Raw genomic sequence first — 7,644 nt, forward strand, 5'->3', positions numbered from 1 at the left:
CAGACTATGGGCAACATAAATAAGCCTGCAATGGAGTGAGTCATGAGGAAGAGGCAGAGACCCACAGTGAGAGAGAGAAGCGAGGGGCTGTGCCTCATTACAGGTCTGGTGCCTGGGTTGGTGACTTGAGATGAGGAACCGGGGGGAGGGGAGGCAACATAGTGAAGTCTGCAGAGAAAAGAGAAATGACAAGTGCAAAGGACCAGGTTGTGCACATGGGGGCAAGCAAAGGGGAGATGTGGATTGTGCCTATTGGAGTCACAGTAAGGGGACCATGGTGTCTGGAAGAGCTGAGGAGGACTGGATGAGTAGGTTGGAGATGGCACCTTGCAGGAGGAGGCTTTTGTTTATACAATAGGGTGCTGTGGTCACACTTACAAATCGCTCAATGGGCGATATAATTCACGAATCACCACTCGCACCATGAAGTGGTCTGCATAGTATTCATAGAGTTGAACGGTTATCACGGGGATGTACTTTTAGAAACTTGACCCCCATCAGCGGTCATCGACCATCCATCCCTCTGTGCCCTGCCCAGCCCTTGACAAACATCAGTCTGCTTTCTGTCTCTGCAGGCTTACCTGATCCAGGCATTTCACACAAATGTGAAAAAAGAACGTTGTATAATGTGGTACAGGTTCTCCTGCTACTGGTTCCACTCACGGCAGGCTGACAAGTTCAGGTCTTAAGCATCTTGTCAGGTATCCACGCTTTATTCTTAGAGCTCGAAAAGATTCCACGATTTGATGTATCATACCTAGAGGTTTTTTTCCCATGGTGCCCTCTGAGCAGAGGAAAGATGCTCTTGGTGGAGGATGGACTGAAGGGGAGCAAGTGGGGAACCAGGGAGGCTGACTGGGAGGTGGTGGAATGTGGTTGGGGGTGATGAGTTTGGAGCTAGACGAAGTGACATGGAAGTCGAAAGGAGGGGCATTGTTCCAGAGCTCAGTTTAGGGTTATTTTCCTCTATTACACTTACTTCTTAGGTTATAGCAGTCTCCTAGTGTGTGTGTGTGTGTGTGTGTGTGTGTGTGTGTGTGTGTGTAAAAATGTACGCTTACATATGTGTTTATGTGTGCACAGGTGCATGTGTGTGCGGACTCGTGGTTGATGTTGGGTATATTCTATCCTTTTACTTTTACTTGTTTCTATTTTCTGTATGAGTGTCTGTGCATGTCTGAGTGCCACAGGCATGCAGTACCTACGGAAGCCAGAAGACGGTGTTCAATCCCCTGGTGCCAGAGTTCAAGAAGGTTATAAACTGGGAATCAAACCCAGGTCTTTTTTTTAGACAGGGCTTCTCTGTGGCACCCTGGCTGTCCTGGAACTTACTCTGAGAGTTTGGTCTCAACCTGAGAGATGTTTCTGCCTCTGCCTTCCAAGTGCTGGGATTAAAGGCATGAGTTGTAGTTGTTTATTTTTTCACAGAGCATTTGATCTTGGCTGAATAATACTGCAGGGCACAAAGTATCTTCAACACTTTTCATAGCTTATCTATATTTTAATTTGACAGTTATCAAAGCTGAGAATGCTGCTTCACATAAACATATAGCACAAAATGACAGAATCACGCTTAGGGGCATTTCAGAAATTGTTAGGTGACAAGTGAAAAACCAGACTAGGTGCTTTACAAATAGCACAAAGGCATGTTTCAAAGTCACAGAACTTGGAAATACAGTTCAAGACAGCAGTAACTCAAAGGGCCTTTATTTTCACAAGTAACAAATTTATTGGGAGTCAAGCAAATATACACAATTCTAAGATTATGAATTCAATCCTTTGGGTTGCAGGAGTAGAGTTCTGGCCCACAGGGTATGGCAAAGGATGGGTGTGGCGGTTGCTACGAAGTGGGAGAAAGTGATGGAGGCTCAGAGGTACTGTTTTTACTCTGTACTCCTCTTCAGGTGAACGTGACCCCCGACTCCTAGAGACCGCCTTGTGGTCCAGCCTCACAGCAGACCTTCTTTGACCTGGCTCACAGTCCTTGCACATCCCTCCTCTCACAGAGTCCTTGACTCTGAGCTGTCTCATTTTCATCTCCCCGCTCCCCGAATCTGCTATTTTCCCGACCAGGAAGAGAAAGGATAAGTGAGCATCGGTACAGCCACGCGATATTCGTCAACGATGAAAAGGAATGCACCAGTTACCCACAGAACAGTTTAGAAAAGTCTGAAATCTTAAAAGGCAGTTGTTTAGTGGAAGATGCTATTTTGGAAAGGCTCCATACAATTGTGGAAAAGACGAAACTGTAGGGCAAGAAAGTCGTAATGGTCGGTTGCAAGAAAATGAGAAATGGATGGATGAATAGCAGGTGATCTTTAAGAGGAAGAAAATTATTTTGTACGGTGGTGTAATGGGGGGTGCATGACATCATGTTTCGTCAAGATGTACTGTTCTTAGGGGTTTCACAGGATGGGCCCTATTTCAGTCAGGGCTCTCTAAAAGTTCTCTAAAGTGACAGAACCGATGGGTGGATATATAAGATTTACTAATATAAAATTGACTAGAGTGGCTCACAGGCTGCTTAGAGGGTCCATGACAAGCCTCTGATTTGTTTATGTTGGGATCTTGAAGAAGCTGTTTCTAACATTAGCAAAGGGAAGCTGCGGCAACCGGATAGATGAAACTGCCGGTGAGAGTGAGGGAAGGCAGGCAAAAATCAGTTTCCTTCTTCCAAGTCCTTTTGTCTGGTCACAAGGTGCCAAACACATTTAGGGTGGGGTTTCCTGCTTCAAACAATCTGATCAAGAAATCTGTCACAGGTATGGCCAACGGCTTTCTTTTTTAGTGGATTCCAGATGCCGTCAAGTTGTCAACCAAGATTAGCCACCACAACCCTGGGAGTGAATTATCCACCATAGGTGATCATGACACATCAACATCGATCAGTCATTTGGGACACTAGTATCCCACTTATGGAAGATGCTATTGAGAACCAGTGGGAGGGAAGTATGCAGGAGCTCCGTGCCTCTCAACTTTTCTGTAAAACTAAAACTGCATCAAATCCGCCTATTCATTTAAAACGTTTTCTCCAACACATCTGCACACCTCTGCTCTTCTAGGATGCCCTTCCTCAGTCAGTGGCTCCACTAAGTATCCAATTTTGCAACTGTAATGCTGATACTTTGTTGCCTTCTCAGGCTCAACTCTGAAGCTCATTAACCAGCAGGAGGTGTGGTGTTGCTCTCTTAAGCAACACTAATCTGCTCCCGTGCCCTATGGCCACCATCCTGGTGGTCATTCATCATCCTGGTCCACTACAACGGCCTCAACTGTCCTCCACCCCAGCTTATCCTCCATGCTGTATCCACTGTGGCTCCAAACCACAGACACAAGTGCATTGCTTATTGTTTAAAACCTCCAGCACCTTTCCTGTTGCTCCTCGGGTGTAAGCAGAGCCAGTCACGTGGCTCTCCCTCACGTGGCTCTCCCTCATGGTCTGTCCCACCATCTTTTACAGGTCCATCCTGTGTGCCTTATGCCTGCTGAGGTCTTGCTGTCTTTGTGCACACCCTTCCTTCTCCTGGGAAGGTTCTCATTTTCTTTGCAACTGATCTTCTACTCAGCCCCTTACATTCTGAAGGAGTGGTCATCTCTTCAGAGAAGTCTTCTTGGACTTTCCTGATGGGGTCAAGTCTCCACCTCTGGGCTCCATGCAGTCTGTCATTGTGTGAGGTGGACTGAGGCCAGTTTCCAGGTTGTAGAAACAGGAACCGGGTAGTTGAGTTTCTTTTGCCTAGTGGTGACTGAATACCGACAGAAAAAACTTTAGGAAATATTTATTTTGGATCACGGTGCCAGAGGGTTCAGGCTGTACTCTCTTTGCCTCATGGTCTTGGCTAGAAAATCTAGCTCAGAAAAGGACATTCGGATTCGTGAAGATAGCAATTAACGCCTAAGACTCTGAAGGTGAGACTGCCTCACAGTCAGTGTTCCTCGCCTCACATTGGCATGGGACTCTTTCTCCGTGCCTCAGGGCCTCACAGGAAGCTCATCTTCCAGAATTCTACCCCCAGAGCTTACCAGCTCAGCTGTAAGCCCTCACTGCACCCGTGATCTCATCCAGGGAGGGAGCACTTTGGACCTGAACATATTTGGCTGCTGCACGATCCAAATTGCAAAATCGGGTGACTTCATGTTCTTTTCTTCCTTCCTCAGAGTGGACACAGTTCTCATCACGCCGGGGAAGCTGGGCAAGAAGCTCGTTAGGGGAATGGAAAAACAGCATGGAAGAGACGTCCAGTTTTAACTCCGAGAAAGGATAATTGCCGTAAGGGTTTTCCATATCCCTCTGTGCAGTGGGTTTCTCATGTGTTAAGGAATGATGACACATTTGAAGGTAGCAGGCTCTCCACCGAGAGAGGAGTCACGGTCGGTCACCTTCTGAGGCACAGAATCCAGCTGCTTCCCTGTTCACTGAGTACTGAGGCTCTATAATCCACCCCCACCATCTGCACTCTTCATTTCTGTTTTTTTTTTTGGTTATTGCACAAACCTTCAGAACACAAAAGATGGCAGGCCCTGAACTGGCCACTGTGAAGTCCTGGGTTATTTTTCTTCCTCTAGAGTGAAAGTCCCAGGGATGCAGTGGTCTGTGCATTTCCCCCACTGGTGCATCTAGAACAGCGACTTACATTTAACAACTTAGTGAGCTCATGGATACTGTAGGTGAGTGTGTTTGGGTATCTCCCTGCCTGCCTGCCTGCCTAGCACTGGGCATCCACTTTCCCCTTCTTGGTAATAGAACCCTGGTTCTCTATAGGGGGGCATTTTCTCTCTGCGTTTATGTATGTATGTGTATTAAGGTTTCTATAGATTCTCTCTCTCCTTCTCTCTCTCCCCCACTTTCCTTTCTCTCTCTTTTGAGAAACAGAACTGATAGAATGGATTCACCCACATATATTTATCACACACACACACACACTCGAGATTTACTAGAGTGGCTTAGAGTCTGTGGTCTTACTATTCTAACAATGGCTGCCCACCCATGGAAAGCCTAGGACTCATCACTGGTCACTTGGTCCATGAGGCTAGATGTCTCAGTGAGTCTTGACTACATGTCGGACTCTCATGGCTCTAATGCCAGTGATGCACTGGCCAGTGAGAGATAAGGCAAGGAGACCAAGAGCAAGGACTTTTTCCTTCCACACCCTTTCCACGGGCTGCCACCAGAAGGTATAGCCTGGATTTAAGGTGCGTCTTCCCACCTCAAATGATCCAATTGACAAAAATACCCCACAGGTAGACTTAGTAGCTTGGGTTTTAGTTCATTCCAGATAGAGCCAAATGGCAGCCAAGTCTAGTAGCAATAGCGTTAGAGGGATAGAGGTAATGGTAGTAGTAGTAGTAGTAGTAGTAGGAGGAGGAGGAGGAGGAGGAGGAGGAGGAAGAGGAGGAGGAGAAGGAGGAGGGGGGAGAGGGGGAGGGGGAGGGGGAGGAGGGGGAGGGGGAGAGAGTTATGATGTGTTGTATCCCAGGACCTCAGTTACACTCAGTAAATGCTCTAGTCATATAGGAAAATCTTTCTGTTGACTTCAGTCTGTGCCATGACAGGGCGAATTCTACTTCAAGTTCAAATCAGTTGACTTGCTCTCCAGTCTAGGGCAGAGCAAACTTGGATCCAAGAGATACAGTGAGGATAAAGGCCAAGGACAGGGTGCTCCATCCACAAGCTGAGAGACACCAGAAATTCCCCCCCCCCCAGAAAACCACCAGAAGCAAAGTGAGGGGCAGGGGAGACACTCCCCCCTCACGGCCCTCAGAAACCATCAACACCTTTCCTCCGTGAGATCTTGAAACCAGAGGATTTTAAGGCTGTCACTGCTGTGGGACACAATGATCACAGCTACTGGCTTCTGATCAGGACATATTCTAGGGCAGCGGTTCTCAACCCGTGGTCTCTCTGCGTGTCCCATATCAGATGCTGACAGGATGAATCATAGCAGTAGCAAAGTTGCAGTTATGAAGTAGCAACAGAATAATTTTGTGGGTGGGAGGTCATCACAACATGAGGAACCATATTAAAAGGTCTTAGTGTTAGGAAGGTTGAAACCACTGTTCTTGGGGACGGGGGAGGGGGCAGCGCAGGCTTGCATATTAAGGGGCTTTTTATTTTTTCTCTAGTTCAGTATCCAGAAGCCAGTCCTATCTTGCAGAGCTCCAGTCCCATGTGGTTTAAGGGAGAAAGCGGTGTGGAGGAAGCCTTGATTGCCCCGTTGCCCTCCAAGTTCCAGGCCCCGGCTTTCAGCCTGGCCTTAGAAAATTCCCCATCAAGAAAAGTGCAGAGGGCCCCGCCGCCGGCCGGCCGGCAATGTCCGCCTGGAGCTTTTGCCTTCGCTGCCGGTACCTGCTCTGAACGGATCTCCGGCCGACTGGTCCATGCGTCTCACGGCCGCTAGCAGATCCCTGGTGCCTGCCGCTCTGTTCCTTGGGTGTCTTTGTCTGCTATTTCTACTATGGGATCCTGCAGGAGAAGATGACAAGAGGAAAGCATGGAGAAGGACCCAAACTGAGAGCATTCATCTTTGCCTTAACTTTGGTTTTCATCCAGTGTGTGATCCATCAGTGCTATGTTTACCAAGATCTGGTGGATCACACTCAGACCTGGCTCTACGTTGCCTGCTCTGTCTCCTGTGTGGACGCCATGGTCTCCAGCAACTCAGCACCACAGTTTGTCAACTATCCAACTCAGGTCCTCTGTAAATCCTGCAAGCCAATCTCAGTTATGCTCCTTGGCGTGACCCTCTTGAAGAAGAAGGACCCACTGGCCAAGTACCTACCTGTGTGTATTGCTAATTGTGGCTGGCGTGGCTCTTTTCATGTACAAGCCCAAGAAAGTGGTTGGGATAAAAGAGCACACAGTCGGCTTGCTCCTTCTGCTCTTGTCTCTGACCCTGGATGGACGGACAGGTTTTTCCCAGGACCATATGCAGGCTCATTACCAGCTTCGAATCACATGACGTTGAACATCAACCTTTGTGGAGCCGAACACACAAACTCTGTCACCCGGTCTGCAAGCTTCCCTCTCCATGAGGTTCCCTTCCCAGGCGGTTCGCTCCACCCACCCTGTTGCTTCTGTCCCGGGTGGACATGACCACCATGGCGTGTTCCATCTCTCCATTGCTCTGCACAATCATGACTCTAAAGCCCGATGGCTTTTCATGGTAGGTTTATGTATTAAATTCCCAATCCACAAACCCTCTACACAATAAGAGTACATCCAGTAGACAAAGCTACAAACTGCCCTTCTGTATGAGATAAAAGAGCTGCAGAATACCTTAAAATATTCATACCTACCTAACGCCAATTCCACCTGGATCCAGCTCACCCTTCTCCAACTCCATCTTGATTTCTCCCCCTAATCTCTGCACCTCTTCCATTTTCCTACCCTTTCTCCACCTACCTCTTCACTGTCCAATCATGGTTCACCTTAACATCAATCCACACTGCAGTTTGTGGGACTTCATATTAAGACACATTCCAGACTCAACTCTGTACCTGGGGAGGGTATGGGTGGCATTCTTGCCACACTAAGGCCTCATCTGAGCCTGTGTACAGAGGTGAGTATTTGCAGCAGTATGTAGGTTTTAATCTGCCCTATCCTCTGAGGGCTCATGGTTCTTGTGCATAGTATTAACAGTTGGG

General features: G+C 47.9%; 1 pseudogene across 1 annotated transcript; it reads left to right on the plus strand.

The window, feature by feature from the left end:
* The first annotated feature begins 5,057 nt into the window (after positions 1-5,057).
* LOC308426353 (solute carrier family 35 member B1-like) lies at positions 5,058-7,157 on the plus strand (annotated as a pseudogene). Its single transcript has 2 exons — positions 5,058-5,100; positions 6,275-7,157. The product of its transcript is annotated as a solute carrier family 35 member B1-like (transcript).
* The last annotated feature ends 487 nt before the right edge of the window (positions 7,158-7,644 follow it).

Source organism: Micromys minutus (genome assembly GCF_963924665.1).
Source record: "Micromys minutus genome assembly, chromosome: 10".
Lineage (NCBI taxonomy): Eukaryota > Metazoa > Chordata > Mammalia > Rodentia > Muridae > Micromys > Micromys minutus.